This window comes from Anarhichas minor, unplaced genomic scaffold (assembly GCF_050575085.1).
Source record: "Anarhichas minor isolate MPS153535 unplaced genomic scaffold, ASM5057508v1 ptg000073l, whole genome shotgun sequence".
Taxonomy (NCBI): Eukaryota; Metazoa; Chordata; class Actinopteri; order Perciformes; family Anarhichadidae; genus Anarhichas; species Anarhichas minor.
Genome location: NW_027466519.1, coordinates 18,612 through 37,319, shown reverse-complemented (window position 1 = coordinate 37,319; position 18,708 = coordinate 18,612). Strand labels below are relative to the sequence as shown.

At 43.4% G+C, this 18,708-nt stretch overlaps 1 long non-coding RNA gene across 1 annotated transcript in view; it reads left to right on the top strand.

Moving 5' to 3' along the window:
* Nucleotides 1-368: 368 nt before the first annotated feature.
* The window catches only part of LOC142935548 (uncharacterized), a 36,945-nt gene continuing 18,605 nt past the window's right edge, over nt 369-18,708 (top strand). The window contains exon 1 of the long non-coding RNA XR_012947867.1: nt 369-551. This is a non-coding gene — a long non-coding RNA (uncharacterized LOC142935548). The remainder of the gene's footprint in view (nt 552-18,708) is intronic.

Genomic DNA, 18,708 nt, shown 5'->3' with positions numbered 1-18,708 from the left:
TAAGGATTAATCTGAAATAAATGTATATTGACAGGTTAATTGATGGCGAAAATAATCAATATAGTCCCAAATGTAATTAAATTACAAGCACTATGAGTAACAGCCTTTTCTACAGCTCTATTGTCTATAGATCTGCGGTTGTTTATTTCACTGCCACTCCTCTGCTCGTCTCTAATGCTTCCTCTGGAAAAACAAACAAACAAACGAATAAACAATTAAATAGACGCATTTGCCAAGCTATGTTTCTGCCTTTTCGCAGCCCTACTCCACCGGAATGAATCAACTCAGTCCGCACCTGCGCACTCGCAGCAACAGCCGCCTCTAGGGAATCTCGCCCCTTTCTCTTGTCTCGTGCGAGAGCGGAGAAACCAGCAGGCGGCTCGCGCTCGCTTCTCGTGTTTGTGAAGGCACGAGCAGTCCGACTTCTCCTCGTTGCGGCTGGACGGTTGACAGCTCAGCTCGGCTCTCTCATTTTGTCGGATTTTCGCCTCTTTTGGATTTCTAATGTTTTGGTTGCAGTGACGGAATATCGACAACTTATCGCTAACACCGTAAGTTGCTTGGTATTTTATTTCCAGCTCTGTTTTTTTTGTCCATTTTACGAGGGTTTTGCACGCGCTGTCACACCGAACAGAAGATTCTCGGGAGTTTTGGCTCATTTCGTTTATCTCTTGGTCTATAGAGTTGGAAATGTCTCGTCCTTGCTTTTGCTTTGTTTTCTTTTCCCCCCCGTGGCAAGAACAAAAAGAGGAACTCTACACGTGATGAAACGTTAACTTTCCTCGTGTCGTGGGTCCACTGTGTTTCCAGTCCGCGTTTGCAGGACGATGTTTTGTTGAATTATCCTGCGAAGAATAAGATTTAGGAGACGTGAGGTGGCGGGTTGACTGTAGCTCATCTTTTTAAAGCAGGTGTCTGACGGACCACTTCCGCACTGTGCTGCGAGATATATCGATTGTATGAGAGCCCATTGGGTTCTATTTTAACCATTTTCTCCAACTGGTGTTCGGCTATTAGAGGTCCTGCTAGTGGTTTATTCAGTAGCCTTATTAGTTGTATTTTTCATGTTCAGTATTTTCTTTTCATTTCCTCTTTTTAACCCACACGAGGCACAGTTTTAGGGAACCAAAAGTAAAGTACTGAAGCACCGTGTTTCATTATTGCGGTTATTTCCTCATACAATATACTGTCTCTGTTTTGCGTGTGTGAGAGAGAATGTGTTTGTTTCTGTGCGTTCATGCATGCGTGGATTGTAGGTGAATGACAGTGAGTGAAAGAAATCCCGAGCTGCCCTCTGTTCCTGCTGAACCAGCTCGTCTGCGTACCCAAACCTGTTAAGTAGGCCAGTCGGTAAACGAACCCCGTATCGTCGGTCTTACTACAACCAGAAAGACCACAAAACACACACAATAGTCGGTATGCAAAGGTCTTCACGGTTGCACAGTTTGTCCTGTCATGCAACACTTCCCCCTCAAACAGTTCCTCTTGCTGCTGAAGCAGCATTATTGCAGATTTTGGCATCATTTCGCAGTCTTTTTTTGAATGTGTGGACAGGTTGTTTTTGTATTGACCGGCTAATTTGAGCTGCATGTGGTCTCTGCCGTGGTCTATTGGTCTGTGCTGGTTTCAGGAGTTTGATCAGCGCTCTGTGCCCGGTGCATGGTCTCCAGGCTCTGTGCAGGGTCTCCAGGCTTGACTAATAGCCTGTTGCCGGTTGGGTTATTTTTGTTTGCTCCACCCTGTTTCATGTGTGCAGGAGGTGTCCCTGTTAACACACGCGGCCACACCTGCCCGGGTTAGATAGCAATGTGGGGTGTCTTTGTTTGTAATGCCCGGCCCTTTCTTCGGATAGAGCTGATTTCAGTGGAAACGCCATATAGTGCTCCTCTCGTGCTGCGTACTGTACAGTGGACTCAGTCAGAGAGAGAGAGAGAGAGAGATGGAGTAGCTTCATCCTTGCTTTTTTAAGTATGAGTGACTGGCAGTGATTTTGCAGTGTTGCGTATTTTCTTGTGTGCGTTTGTGTCTTCTGTGATGGACAAGTATCCGGTGGCAACTTACCAAATTGAGCAGACCAGGGATAGGGCAGGTTGAGAGAGCGTGTGTGCGTGTGTGTGTGTGTGTGTGTGTGTGTGTGTGCTCCAGGCCCCCATGAGCACTTTCACAGATTCGTTCTCATAAGTATTGACTTTGCAGTGAACTCTCTATATCAGTATGGATGAGATAAGAGGATGAGAAGTAGGGAGAGAGAGAGAGAGCGAGCCTAATATTGTATGTTGCTTTGTCTCTGTCAGTACTTCTCTCTTCAAGCATCTCTTGGTATTTCTTATTTTTATTTTGAATCCAAATTTTTGGAGGAAAATGTGACACAGTATTTTTTTTATTTCATTTTGGCATCTCTAGCCCCGTTTTGCCCTTCATCCTCTTACACTTATAAATAAACCCGACGTACATTTTAGTCCTAGATCTCTAGTGCATTGTTTGGCTTCTTTTTTTTTTTTTTTTTTTTTCTTTCAAACATTCTATATTTAGCTTTTGGTGTTTGATCCTAATTTTCAAACAGGTGATTGAAGCACAATGGATTTGAATTGCTCCATTGGGTTTTCGAAATTGCTTTAATTTCCACCAATGGAACTAACTTGGGCCCAGATTCTCAGATTAAGGACACATCGGTACACTGAGCATGCATGGCGAAGACAAACACACACAGGAGACACAAACCAGAAAAACACGGTTTTGTCAAGTAAATTTGTTCCAATCTATTACACACTCAATCAGGTTAAAAAAACAACATTTAATTTATTTTCAAATCAAGTCCATTAGGTTTTATTGACATAGCCCAATTACAAATTCGCCTCCAATGGCTTTACAATTTGCACACAACACCCTGAGATCCTCCATTCTGATGAGGGAAAGAAACTTTTAATGGGGGGGGGAGAAAGACACCTCAGGAAGAGTGAACAGTTTTACTTCCTGACTCGGCTCTTTCAAATCCACCCGTTCTATGTACGCCTGGGAGCGGTGCACCTCGGCTGCTTGGGGTTCTGGTTTGCTTTAAGTCATGTTCTTGGTTCGACCGGCTTAGAATCTCAGTTGCGGACGACTCCCAGTCACAGAAGCGTCACGGGACGTCTCTTTTCTCTGCAGCGTGAGTGTTCCAGTTGCCCATCAGCGAAACACGAGTCCGCTCACCAGTTCTCAGATTCAAGCATACAGCAGCACATTTGAGAGTTCTCATCTAGCTGGGAAATGTAGCCCTAATCCAATTGGCTGGAGCTTTAGTAAAAGCTTTCCTAATTGGCCCAACAGGGGCAGCTGGCTGCCAAGGTTCCAGTATAAGCACAACAGGGAGTTGGGGGAGCGTCCCAGTGGTGCTGTTGTGCAGGAGAGACTGAACAAAGGGCAGATAGCAGAGAGAGCGTGTGCTACTGTTTTGAATATTCCCTCCACATGGCAATATAAAGGAAGGATCCATCCAGCTGACTATCTCAATTTCAGCGGTGTTATTTGCCAAACACATGCAAATACACACATGCAAACACACACTACCCTCACATTCCATCTGCAGGAACAAGGATGACTTTCATCACACAAACATGTTTGTGGAAATGCCAACTGGAAGCCAACTGGTTGAGGAACAACGCCATTAACAGAGGAATATTGACCGTGTGTGTGTGTGTGTGTGTGTGTGTTACAAGAGAAAGAGTGGTTCTTTGCTGCTACGTATCAACATCCACTGTTCCTGTTTCCTTTCACCTCACCGTGGAATCCAGGAATAGCTCAGAGTGACAGAGACAAGAGATGAGAGAGAGAGAGGGAACAAAGAGGGACTGCCAGACAGACGGAGGCAGAGAGTGTGAGAGATGGCCATGTAAGGTTTCCTGCACCACACACACTGAACCTGAAATGAACTGTTCAGGGTTTGGTTTTCTCAAGTCACTGTTAACTTGAACTTTGGCTTTGTGTGGCTGCTTTACAATGAAACAAAGGGAGCCTTCAGCACCAGATGCATTGGGGAACGTGTAATAGTAGTGAGTTCCTGCTGAGGATTGGCTTGTTTTCTTTGCGTTCTCACTTTATTTATCCACTCCATATGATTAATTAATTTCCCATTAGGCCTATAAAGTTGACAAAGTTAGTGCTTAACTAGGTACAACTTCGTTCTTCTCAATACTCAAAAACTCTGTTTCCTTTTTCGTGCACACACACACACGCACACACACGCACACACACACACAGTGTGGTTATGCATTCCTGCGGGGAACTAACACAATCTTATGTGGATTCTCTATTAAGTAATTGTGTTAATATAATTTTAGTGAAATTGATAATTGGAATTAATGCAGCTGTTGCACACATGTTCGACCTGTCATACATTTTCCTCAAGAGATGGAGAAAAATATAAAATACATAAATATGAATAGTTCTTTCATTAGCAAGACCAGTGAAAAACAAATGGCATGCCGTGAGAGCGTGTTTACCGTCATTGCTTTGCACAATGAATTAAAAATCCAATTGTGACGTATTTTAAGGGAAAATGCTCCAGATGGCCTTTTAAACCACTTCATGTTGGTTTACGCAGAATCCTACGAAGTGAGATGAAGAACACATTTCATCATACTGACTCTAAAGGGGAAATAATGTGAGAAAACCACACACACCTAGTCAGGTTACATTACATTTGAGAAATGAGTTGTATTGTTAAAGCATAGTTAGCAGTACCACAACAGATGTCTCTGCACTAATTGCGTCATTTCAACATGTTTTTAATACCACATCTTTAACATTATTGACGAGGTAATGATCAGACAGTAAACATAGGACAAGGTGTAGATGGGATTAGTGCCACAGTGGAGGTTATGAATGTATTTATTATGAATTTTCAGATCTTTCCTGTCTCTCATTTTTGCTGTCAATCCCCACTTTATACTTGTCTTACATCAGATAATCTGTTGAGGATGTGAAAGGAGAGAATTAGTTTCATTCAGTTCACACTTCTCCATTTACTCAATATCTGGTTACTGTATATATACCTATGATGGTAATAGCTTGACTTGAATAATAAGCTGACAACCCAAACCCCTTTTCTCTCTGAGACCTTTGTTGTAATAATCAAAACTCTTTAAAAAAAAAGCAACACTAGACTGTTTACATGCCAAGAGTGTAGTTCCAAGATGAAGTATTACTTCTCCCTCAGTGTAGTACGACAACCTTGACATATTCTTTTACATTATTATTACGACGTTCAGCAGAAGGCCTTCCTCTGGCTTCAGCAAAAATGATGAACGTGCATGTACACACACACGCATCTACTGAAGGAGTGCACGACCGGGTGAGGGAGAATGTCCTGGGTTTGGTATGGAGGGCCCATCTGCTCTGTCACTCATACTGTGACTCACTGAGTGTCACCTCTTCGCTCACACGCTGACAGAAACATGTAATGCATATAGTGTACACATGTTGATAACCCATTTGCACAGACCCCATCCAAACTCTGAGCTCTCTCTCTCTCTCTCTCTCACACACACACACACACACACACGCAACCTTACCCTATCCCCCTCCTCTAATGTCCTGGCTCTGCTTACTGCCTCAAAAAGAGCTTAGATCAGGGAAACCATAGCCCGCTCTGATGTAGACTTCCTGGAAGATCGGGTTATTTATTCAAAACCAAAGCAGTCCATGTCTGGACTGAGACTGGAAGGCTTTCAGCTGGAATCCCAGTATGGTTTTAACAAATTTGGTTGAACCAAACCACCGTCAAGGTGCAGCGGGCCAAGGCAGTCGCCTCCATGTGCTCCAACAAGCGGCTGGAGGCTTGTGGTTGCACTGGGATGTGTTTGAGCCTCCTTGCTGGCGCAGCCGTGGCTGTTTTTTCGATTGGAAATCTCGTCACCTCGCCAATCGCCAACGTATGAAAGGCTGTTTGTCGATCACAGTGTGACATGTTGCGTTTATGAGCTTCATCTGTCCCTCCATTCCTCTTCCTTATTAATACATTAGAGCAGATGAAGCGTTGTTGGCTACAGATTTTCCATAACAACTTTATCTGCCTTAATCTGCATTCGACAACAAACGGTGCTAAACTTTGGTGGATGGATTTATCTTCTAATCCAAAGAAGCACTTGTTTCCATCACGTAGATCTGAAGTAGCCACCCTAGCACCATCTTTTAGGGTTATACTGACACTCTCTTCACACTTTTAAACCTCGTCATTAAGAACTGCAGTCCCGCATGTCTCCATTAGACCCGTCTGAAGCGGGCGTTTGTGCTGCTTTGAAAAGGAACTCGCAAGAAAAAGTCTTGGGACCAATTTTTGAGTCCTTCAGCGCACTTTGAGAACACAGGCACGAGATGGAAAAGGGAAAAGCTATATTTGAATTGCATCTCTGGAGAAATGAGTTAAAAAGACGATTCCCTCTAAATAAATCTCAATGATGTGTGTGCACACGCGTGCCTGCAGGCGTCTATCTCTACTACAATGACCCAGTGACTGGTGTTAGCAGATTAATTGCTGCTTTCATGTTAAGCTGTGGCGTATCACCCCCTAATTGGTAATGGAGATTATCGGTGAGAGGCTGCGTGTGTGTGTGAGTGTGTGTGTGTGTGTGTGTGTGTGCGCACAGGGGTGTGCGAGATTTCTTTATCTGATTAGTGAGTTTATCTAATAAAGTAGGATTTATTGGATTCTTGTCTCTCCTCTGCACACACACACACACACACACAGTCTGCAGAGCTCCATTCATGAGGAAATGGTGGTGCATATTGTAATGCCTTTCCTGAGTACTCGGACCTCTACATGACTTCTCCTTTAAGGCTTGAAGCTAAAACGTTTCATCGTTGTCGGTGCTGAGACGATTTGTTGTTGATTAGACAATTGACATAAAGTTAGTTTTGATAGCTGATTAATAGTTTAAATGTTTTATGAAGTAAAAACTCCAAAGATGCATTTATTACAGCTTCTTAAATATGTTTATAAATGGAATACCCTTTTGATTTTTTGGCTCAGACAAGAGAAGCTACAGGAAAGTCCTTTATTTATTTTTTAGACAAAATGACTAATTATTAATCACACCAATAGAGTATCAGCTACAGCGTTTAACCTGGCCAATACTTACTAATTTCATCACTTCAGTACTCTGAGTATATTCTCAAGTGATAAGTCAATTTCACTTTCCCTGCACATCAGCAACAATATGAAACAACAGTTTGTTATCCTTAAAATATATAAATACACACTATGTACAGCATCAGTGACTGTAAACTGATGAAAGTGTATACATGTATGTGCTACTTCACGTGTAGAATATATATATTATATAAAGATATTACTGTACAGTGGACACACACACACACACTTGTGTCATATGCCTCAGAGCTACTGGGGTGTGTCCACCCGTGTTTGTTGTGCCTGGGGATGATGGGGATAAAAAGGATGCAACAGAGCAAAACACACACACACACACACACACACACATATGCCTGTGAGCAGACACGTAGCAGGAAGCTTCACCATATTTCTCCTGAGATCCTTTGGAGCAACATCAGTCTCACTCCAGCACACACACGATTGCCAGCCTGACTTGCGTATGCGCAGCCACCACTCAGCCAGGTGTGTGTGTGTGTGTGTGTGTGTGTGTGTGTGTGTGTGTGGGGTGAAAGGAAAGACTGGGGAGCAAGAGATGTGTATATGTGCAGAAATAGTTGTGTGCCACCTTTACACTCACAAACATCCTTTTTTTTTTGTGTGGAACTAAACCTAAATTCATGACTATTTGTCATCAAATTATGATGTTAATGTATTTCAGTAATCTTTTTTCAGTGATGACATTTATACTTTTTACTTTAAATGTGGTTTCTCACATTTCCGCAGTGCCTCAGTGGAATGCTCACACACACTTTGCACTCCGCTGTTCATGTGTAGGTGGGGAGAGTAAGAGCCACATGAATACACAGAAAGATAAGTCATAGAATAATGATACGGATAATAGTGAGATAAGGAGCTTTGTAAATACGTAGTGTTTGTCTCTCGACTGATAGAAACCACACATCACGCAATAGCTCTAACATGCACGGTGACCTCGTGATTGGACCGACTTGACTGACAGGTGTAGCTTTGATTGGCGGGCTCGTAAAGAGGTCAAAGTTTAGCTAAAGCAAACAAACATCACGCTCCTCCGCACCATCAGACTCGCACCAACCACTTGCAGTACTTCTTCTAGCTTTCGTCCGGAGCGAGTGTGGGCACGACATCGTTTTTATCAAGCGGGCACCTTCCTTCACAAATGACTCACTGACTCAGAGACACGACACCCTTAAAAAAGGGCTCCCTGAAACACCCCCGTCTGTTCCTTAACCTCAGCACACCCAGTCACATTACGCCGATGTCGTGTCTTTCCAGCACGAGCTCCAACGGCAGGAAATTGCAGCGCCAGAGAGTTCTGACAGTAAAAGCCCAGTAAACCTCCGCTAAGAGGGCCAAACTGTGCTCGGCTCATAAGTGATAAAAAAGAGTCCTGATCTATCGCTGGGGGCCTCTAGTTATCAGTAAATTAAAATTGAGGCCTTAAAAAAAAACTCATAACATGGACCATTTGATCAAACCATGCGTTTAATGGGGTGCTGAGACTCGCTGTCTGCAACTCCCTATGAGATAATGCATGTTGTGCAGCTTAAATGTTATTTGCTGCTTTTGACAAATGTGAAACTTTGGAGAACTTTAAAATATTAGGTTTAGTTGGGGATGTTTGCTCTCCATGGTGCTGAAGTTCTCTGTCGTATTGAGGACTTAAGCCGTGTTTATAGTTGCTCGATGTCAGAAATACATACGCACCTCAAATCTTTTTATCTTTTAACAGTTGCTGTTCATTGGCCGGTTACGTGGACTGGCTGGCTGCTCGGTCATGTTAGTCCTCAGTGTTTGTCGTGTGTCCTTGATCTGCTCCTCTCTGCTGTAATGTCGGGCTTATTGTCCAAATCCTCGGATCCTTGATGCATGGATCCATGCTACTCAGGGTTACTTTAGCGTGGTATGTTATGTCATACATCCCATACCTCAGACCAATGACTGTTATTTAATAGTCATTTATTGGACCACTTTATTCTTCTTCTTTTTTCTTTTTTTTTTCTTTTTTTTTCTTTTTTTTAAACGAGTATTTCAGCATGAATTTTGTAAATGGTAAATATTTTTATTATTTTTTTTAAATACATTTTTTATAAAAAATGTGCATTTCAGTTCTATCTGAGTCCACTTATAATAAAGTGTTATGTGCTATTTAAGTTTTTGGAGCATCACACGGCCTGTCATATTCATGCAAAAGGAGAAAGAAACTCTGAGCTGGTTTTGTATAATTAGGTGAAATATGATATTGAGTGATGCAGGTGGAGGCTGGCGATCATTTTAGAATCCGTGCCAGGATTCTATTTCCTGCTGGCGTGCATCGCTATCGTGGAACCGTAGGTTGCTTAATGATGGAGAGAAGATGTAGACCCAGAGGGGGCGTGGAGGAGAGAAGCAGCAAACGACTTTCAGGGCACGTCGGGGGGGTGGGGGGGGTTCCTCACCAGCAGAAGAGCTACGAGCCAATCGGAGTGAGCGAAACGTCCCCTTCGGGGAAACGTCGGTTTCAGGATGCCAAAAGACAAGGCTGTGAAATGCGTTTCAGTATTTGGGGTCTGATCATGATGGACTATCGGTATGTGGCTTCACTCTTTTATTCATATGCTTCCTGCCTCCGGCCCTGATCCTTTGGCAGAATGTCAAACAGGGAGAGGGAGAGGGGGGGGGGGGGCTTGACCCTCAATAGTAATTATTTGTGATTCAAAAGTGAGAAAATATATTTAGATTGTTGGTTTTTCAAGGCGAGATAATACAGTTTTATCTATTCTCGCCATCGCTCTGCATCACTCATGATTATTTGATCGCTGCGACAGATTAGTGAGCTTCTGCTTGTTGCTCCTTTTTAATTAGTGGCTCTATACCTTTAGCCTCCTGTGCTGTCTGCTTTGTGGTGATATTGGCAGTTTAACAGTCTGTATTGGCGTGATATTAGCCAAGTGATGACATGTTAAATACTTTGCGTGTCCGTCATCTCTTCCTCTAAACATTGCAATTACACAGCAACCATAACGGGCACAACACACATAGATCCGTCAATGTATGTGTTAACCAGCATTGCTAGATATGCAGTGGTTCTACACAACACGTATAAACTAATGTTCACCAGCCCGATGTGTGACGTCAGACCGTGTGCTGAATGAACAGAGGACAGAATTACATTTCTTCACTCTGTGTGGTGGCAGTCAGACTTCAGACTTGGTCTGTGGATTACGTGTCGGCTCTACTCTAATCTGTTTCTATTTGCTAAACTGTGTCCGATAAATGCACACACACAGGTCTGTGAGCACCATGCATGTCGGAGATGGTGGTTTGAGGAGGGAAGGTGTTTCTTTAAGAGCAAAGTCCCAGTAAAGATGGAAGGTTTTATAAATGTCTTTATAGTTTTAATGCATATGGACTTTAAACCTTTCGGTAAAGTGGATTCTAAACGATACACAGCAATGTTTTCTGTCAGAAACATACAGCGGTTTGCTAAATTGTTGCTTTGATTCAACTAGTACGGAGGTGCTGAAATAAAAGGAAATAAATACATATGTTTTATACTTGTGGCGTTCAGCTCACAGTCTCAGGGCTGTGGTGCAGTAGTTATACAGAATTATCACGGACACACTCACAACAATATATTTCATTGCAAGGCAGAGATTTTCATTGTCCCAGTAGTTCAAAAAAGAAGCTTCTGCGTTAGTTTGGTGCATTCTTGTCGGTTACATTCGAGTATTGAGCAATGTTTACAGTATTCAAATGCATTAAAAGACTATTGACTATGAATGTTACAGAACAATGCCATCAATAAAAAGTATCAAACAAAGTATCAAACCGTAAAGCTTTTAAGGTTTGTCAGCTCACAGCAAACACACAATCACAATAAAACATTTTCAATCTTCCACTAATGCATAAAAACACAGAGAAGGCTTACAGAGCCACACAGTGCTTCCCTCAGTGACCCCGGCTATTTCTTTGCTGTCAAAGATCTACTGTAGCAACACTGTAGTGCAGTGTTTCCTCAGCCAAAGGCCTCCACATGTCCGGGGTAATATCGTGTTTTATGTTCATTAGGAAAAGGCTCTCTCCGGGCCCTCGCTTTATGCGACTGCAGAGCACCACTGCACCATTAAGATATGAGTTATTCAACACATAAGTATTTCTCCTGTTCCCTTCCATTAAAACACGCCGACGCCCCCGTGCCGTCACATGTACTCTCCGGTTCACAAACGCATGATTTTCTCCGTTTTCCACAAATACAGCAGGTGGTTTTAGATGCAAAGACATGGAACCCTGGAGGACTGCTGCAGTGCGCTACACATGCTGGAGTCAGCGCAAAGCTATTTCTGTTGCCCCCCCCCCCCCCCCCAGCCAAGAAGCAGCCCTGCCCATTTCAGACCCAACCCTGCTGCAGGTTAATCCATCGAGGCCTTGAGCTTTCTTAATCATTTTAAGCCTCTGGATGCATTTTAAGTAGCTCTATCCAGGCACATGAATGCATGAATTCATGGTGGAGATTGACTAATCAGCACATTAACAAGAAATATTATGAAAGAGCAGAAACATGGCGAAGTGAAAGGAACAAAGAGGTGAAGGTTAGCTTGATCATAAGCAGTAGATTGACCTTCACCAAGAACTCATTTGCATAATTCTCCCATTATTGCTTTCCATTGCAAAAAAAAACCTGACATGTGACTGTTTGAGTTAACGAGTAAATACACAGGTGGGGATTCCCCGTGTGCAGGAGTGCTCCCACAGTCATCTAGATGTACGACTCTGGCTAACACAGTACGTACAGTAGCCTGATGAATATTCTGCACATTAGTTAGTATGCTTACAGTGGTCTTCATCAATACAGATCTTAGTTACTGCTCAGAATTGCTGATCCGCGCACTTCTTATGGTTTATGGGTTACTCTTATAGCTGCGGTGTTACTGGGGGAACAGTAAAAAACCCCAAAAAAACCCACCAGCAGACCAGGAAATATTTGGTGCATGGGATTACACTTCATAGATTAAAAACTGTGAAGATGCTTCACAGCGTCTTTGTAATTTAGAGTCCGTCTCTAAAAATAGTTCCAACTTCGAAAATACTTCAATATGGTTGTTTTTTGTCCAGTTATGGAAACAAATCATCTTTAATCCTCCGATGACAGTAGCAGCGGTTAAGCAGATGCAGATCGTAAGAGGAAGATTTTTTTTTTCCGGAAAAGTTTGAAAAACGGTGTTCTGCTCACATTTAGCTGAGCTGTTTCCAGGTGCACCACACAGCTCTTCTTCGATGGGTAAGGGAAGCGTGGACGGGAACAGAAGAGGTGCTGAACATGCAAAGAAATATTTGAGTGGAGATAATCTATAAATTATAAGAATGAATGAAATGTGGGGAAAAGTCCTGATGGAAGGAGGAGAGACCAAGGACAGAATGTCTGGTGTGCAGAGCAGAGTGTGACCGATTGGCCACGGACAAAATAATTGAGTAACTTAACATCAATATTGCTGTAAATTAGTCTTTGAATTAACCAAATTAAAATGACATTAAAGGAGCAGGCTATGGAGGCCCAGTCAATTACCAGAAGGGGAGAACGCAATATCACATTAACCAGTGACTGATCTTGTGATAATAACACGGACTGTGTTATAATATAGGAACTCAAGTTCATACATTCTTCATATTGCTACAAGGTTATCAGTCCATTATCATCGGTGCGTCGCACTGCTTAACTGCTGGGTAATCAAATGTGGTATGACTGGATTAACATGGCGATGTATCACACCCTGTTTCATTCACCCGTTTGGTGATAGGATGTGTTAGAGATGTGTCCTTACAGAGCGAGAAGAGAGAGACGGTGAAAGAGGAAGGGAGGCAGAGAGGAGGGTTAATTGCGAGAGGGGAGAACTCGGGAGCAGAACGGGAGAGAGAGAGGAGAGAGTATGTGACGAAGTCGAGGCTCTGTTTATTAGCAGAGGAACGAAGGGATGAGGGTGTAAACGGAGGAACTAGTGGAGAGGAAAGGGAGGATCGATGGGTACATAGATGATGGATGGATGGATGGATGGATTAGATAAACAAATACACAGAACGGATGTGCACAGAGATGCCTCTCAGTGAAGGTGAAGAGAGAGAGAGAGACTGACTTCTGCTTCACACTGATAGCACAGACGGAATCAATGTGAAACCTCTCTCTCCCTCTCTCTCTCCCCCCCCCCCCCTCTCTCCCCCTCTCTGTGGGAATTCTGTGACCCAGTTAGCTCCTCCACCAGGCAGCAGCAGAGCTATTTTTACATATTAACAGGAGACAATACTTTGTCCTCTGCCCGTCCTCCCCTCTCATCGGTATGCTTCCTTCCTTCCTTCCTTCCTTCCTTCCTTCCGCTCCTCTCCTCCTCCTCCATCTTAGTTCCCATCCTTTCCTCTCGCACCATCCCATGCCTTTTCCCCTCCTCTTTTCTGTCGTTTTTTAAATTTGCTTTGATCCTTTGTCCTCCTTTTACAGATGTAAGGATTCACCAAGTCTCTGCTTTGTTCGGCGGTGTTCTGGTATCTTGATGGCAATATGGCCACAATAACGTGAGCGAAACGGCAGACAATTGTGCACATAAACAAAAGCAAATCATAAATATAATTATGATTTCAGATATTTAGACTATATTTAAATCTCTGAGCCAAATTTCCTGTTATACTCTTGGGACTTGACTTCATTTGGTGTTGTTATACTCGGTGCAATTCGCGAAGCAAAGCATCGTAGCACAATTTATGATTCGGAATTTACGTTTCAATGCAAATACACACGCAGTATGATATCACATGATAATATACAAACACAGCCAACGTGTCAGTCCTGTCTCAGTTATGCAGATGATGCTCACTTCACAACACCCTGAGAGAAAAAGGTCAAATCTGTTTAATCAGTGCAACGTGTGAAATTGTTCAATTGAAGTTTATTGTAGAAAGATTTGTATGATTTAGATAATTAAAAATAATACACATAACAGCTTCACTCACTGCGTCTGTATTTTCCTCCTCTCTCCTCTCTCCTCTCTCCTCTCCAGAGAGTAAAGGGAGAGAGAGTGGTTGCAGGTGTAGACAGGTCATCTATTCGCCTCCTAATGGTGATGGATGGCAGGACTGCAGAGAGCAAGAGCAGGGAGGAAAGTGGAGCGATGCAGGGAGATAAAGAAACAGCCGAGTAAGAAGACTGTGTTTATATCCGTCTGCTGGCGGGCAGGCGGGGGGAGTTTTAGTGATATGTTGATCCTCAAGTGTTTATCGTTCTTGTCATCTACAGTACCTGATGGCCCACACACACACACACACACACACACACACACACATTTTCTCACCAACTCTGCTGACTTGTGATAGCTTCACTAACAGTGTTCCTGTATTTTAGTGGCATATTGAATTATTCCATTTAAACCCAATCATCTCCCTGAACAGATGTTTGTTTGGTTAACAGTAAATCTCTGTATTTCGGGAGATAATCATATTGCCTTATCATAAAGGGGATCCTCGATGCACAGCAAAGACGCACTCCAAGAGATACGGGCTACTGACAACGGTCCTCATCAAAGGAAGAATAAATATTAGACACTATAAGGAGTAAGGCCATCAGTCTAAAACTTAAATATATTCAATTTATAAGCATATAAAGCAACAAGTACTGGCATTTAAGAAGCAAATAGCTAAGCGTAGATATGAAAACACAATACTTGTTGAAAGCTGGTGGCACATTTTGGTGAAATGAATTATCTTGTTTGCTTGTGCTTCGATCAGACCGTTCCTGATTTCAGTAAGCTTTTATTTAAATAAAGGTATTGTACATTTGAGAAATCCATACTCTGGCCCCACAATAGACGCCAGGCTTTTTGCTCTTTAGACATGGTGTCGATGCTGAATGGGAAGACACGTGTTGGGTCACAACACAAGCCATCGTGTCTCTCACACTACAGTTACTGTCTCCCCCTCTCCCAGCGCGTCTCACCTCCCTGCTGTCTGACAGCTTCCCGGCTCAGACGTCCAATAGGAGTGAGGATGTAAGGTTGACAGATAGGAAGTGTTAAGACCCTGTCTGATGGGGTTACCACGCAACACACACACACACACACACACACACACACACACACACACACACACACACACAGTGGTAAAGTCTCAACCTTCCCAAAGTACAGACAAGGAGGCAGGCTGTAGCTATGGCAACCCATGGAGAAGGGAAATGATTGGGCAAGGCTTGAATTTGTTAAGTGCTACTGTATCAAGCCTCGGGCGAGACTTAGTCACTTCTTCTCATTTAGTGTGTGTGTGTGTGTGCGTGTGCGTGTTGCTACACGAGTGGGTGAGAGAAACACAAGGAGTCAAGACTTCTCTTCCTCACCTGTCTTCCTGTCCGTCTTCCTGTCTGTCTTCTTCATGTTCTGTCTGCTGGCTCCGTCCGTTGTCAGGCTGTTGAATGAAAGATCTGGGTGAGCTTCACTCCCCGCAGCGCGGCCCATAAAGCTGGAAGAAGACTGTGAACGGCATTCATTGGTCGCTTTAACCTGCGTGGCTAATTGAATGAAATCAAAAGCAGGAGGAGATGCAAAGCAGCAGCAGAGTAGCTGCTCTTTTTGTCCTTTCTTAATACATCAGATACGAGCTTTGTTTTGTGATTCGTACCTATTTTCTGTGATCGATTCATTATTTTCTTGATTAAGCGATTAGTCATTAAAAAAAGGTGGAAAATGCCCGTCCCAATTCCCCAACGCACCAAAGTGACGTCTTTAATAAGCTCGTCTTCTCTGTCATTTTCTGTTTGAGCTCTAGATAAAACACTATGCTTGAATAGAGGATCCCCAGCATGCTGTCAGCCACAGATCAGTTACCCCTGTAACATCATAACATGACTGTGTTTTCTATGTGTCAGCGTTTGTTGGCCGTGCCATACAAGACGTCTAAGTCGGGTCTTCTGCACTGCATTGGTGTCAAAGGCACTTTGCACAGTGTGTGTATAGGGTCCTGTGTGTGTTTGTGTGTGTGCGTGTGTATGTGCGCGTGTGTGTGTTCTGCTGCAGAATGAGTTAGTGTTGAACGACCGCTGAATGTCGACTCATTTGTGATTTTAGGGACCTACGCCTATAAACACAAACCAGCACCAACATAGAGGAGGTCTTTATTGATGTCTGCAACAGAGGCGTCTCTGTAGATGTCAGATCACAACCAATGATTGGGGGCTCGCTCTGTGTGTGTGTGTGACTTTGTGCATGAATGGATGTGTCCTAGTTCAGAACAGTGTGTGGTAGTTTTCGCGTTAGAGCCCCGGCTCAGTGTCTCACCAGCTTTGCTTGAACAAACAGAGTAACTCCAGCAGAATTGATGTGGCTGTCCGTGAACCTCCAGGATCGTTTTAGCTACAAAAAGTCTGGTCACTAGATCATTTCTCTCACACGGGGGGCGGCTGTTCGATTTGTCTGAAGCACTTGCTTCTATTGAATAAAAAGATGCAGTCAGCAGCAAGTTGCTCTGCAGTGGCTGCATCTGCATAAGCTTAAATTGCTTTCATATTTGGGTGGAAGGAGGTCACGCACAAGAATGAAGACCAACAGGCTGAACCTGGAAACTCCCCGTCTGCTCTCAGTCTCCCACACTCTCTCTCTCTCTCTCTCTCTCTGAACCTCGTGCTCTACCTCTTTCACCTCGCATTAGGTGCATATTGGCATCTTTGTTCCTTCTGTGGAAGGGATGCAAACATGTTTGTTTTTAGTCGATATTGTACACACTTCTGTCTTCACACTTCCACCTCCACCTCCACTCCATCCAGCCGCAGCCCATCTCACCATTCACCCTCTAGTTGTTTCCTGATTGGAATTTTAAAGGCAGGGCTAAGTCAGTGGAGATCTGCGGGGCCGGCCTGCCTCACATTGGATATATAGAAACGGAGAACCAAATCCATGGCTTCCTCCGCTGTGTTTATGTGTGTGTGAGCACACAAAGTGTGCATTTATGGGTTAAGAGAAGGCTTTGTTCCTCTTAGATAAGTGGTTCTCTGTGGACTGCAATCTTTCTGAGTGGCATTTTTGGGCGGTATGTCTTTATATCTGGGACTTTTTGGAGTGTGTGGTTACTTGCACCCTGGGCTGGGTAAACGCTCTAACTGGTCTTTTTACACACGTTGTAAATCGGAGGTGCGTATGCGAGAGCATCACTGTAATGAAAATGAGTTGTGACGGAGATTATCTGGATTAGGATTACATGTGATATTTTCAAATCGAGAACGAGGTTGGGCATACTCTCTCGAATCGTAATTGCTTTGAGGGAGTATGAATATCACAGCGGGATTGTCATTTTTTTAAATTTTACTTCACAACTTGAATAGCAAAACTAATTTAGAGTTAAGCGGAGTGGTCTATTATACTTTTATGAAAGCACTCTGGTGTTTCACAGCGAGATCAGCTAATGTGCGTCCCATGACACGTCAATCTCACTCTGAAGAAACCCTCAATGGCCACATTTTCACTCACTGCAATATTAATAAAATAATGGGATGAAGAGATTGCTAGATAAGCAGCATTTTGTGCTCAGCTTCATTATTGTAATAATAATGAGGCCTGAGGCGATACCAAACATAATGCAGTGATGGTTAGAGACAACACAAAGTGAATCAATGACTTACTTTTGTGTTTGTGTTGGTCATGTATTATGTAAATTGTCCTAAACCAAAGGAACTAGAGAAATGTTAATGTGTTTCTTGGAAATAAGTCATTCAGCATGAAAAATGACAAATTGACTAAATAATTCCCTGTAGACTAAAAACCAAAATGACCGATTAGTTGACTAATTGACTAAGAGGGGGCATGTAAATGTATCTTTCAAATGTCCCATCGTGATGTCACAGTGGGCCAAGTTCCTGTTTGCTTTAAACATCCGCCGTGCTTCGTGTTCACACTTCATTAGGTTCATTACGAGTGCCTGTGGTCCACCGCTACTGGCTAATGGCGACATCGCCACACATTACGAGCTGATGAAACAGCCCCTTTAACTCTGTTTCACCAGAGGCGTGAAGGTGTTGTGAAGGCACCTGCGCTCACGAGAGCACAAAGCTCTGACAGTGAGGAGGTTGACATGTGTCCCGTGAATTCCAGGGGCTGTTGCGGTGCGCGTGGACCAGAATTCACAGCAGCTGGACAGACAAGACCACACAGACCCCCTTCATCTGTGTGTTTATCGTGGCACGTATACTCGTGTACATTTCCTCCTTGGTGTGTACTTTCTTTTATGTTTACACGTGTGTTTTTCAGTTACTTTTCTCCCGGCTCGTGTGATTTAGGGGATGCCATCAGGGCCGCTGACAATCTGTCACTAATAAGCCGAGCGTCTCGCAGGTTGTGTTTTATGCACCGAGTCAGGTTCTTTTTACCACCTACCGCAGCATAAAATTATGTCTTTGTTTACGCTCCGCTGCACCACTGTGTCCCAGTTTGACTCCCCGCTTCTTATTTCTCACTAGCAGTAATGGTTTACAAATGAGATGTGAAGGATCGGCAAATTAGAGAATGCCGTCGGCTGAAGGTTTGTTTGTCTTTTTGTCTTACTCTATTGAGAATGCGTGTCAGTCACTGGAGACCGTTATC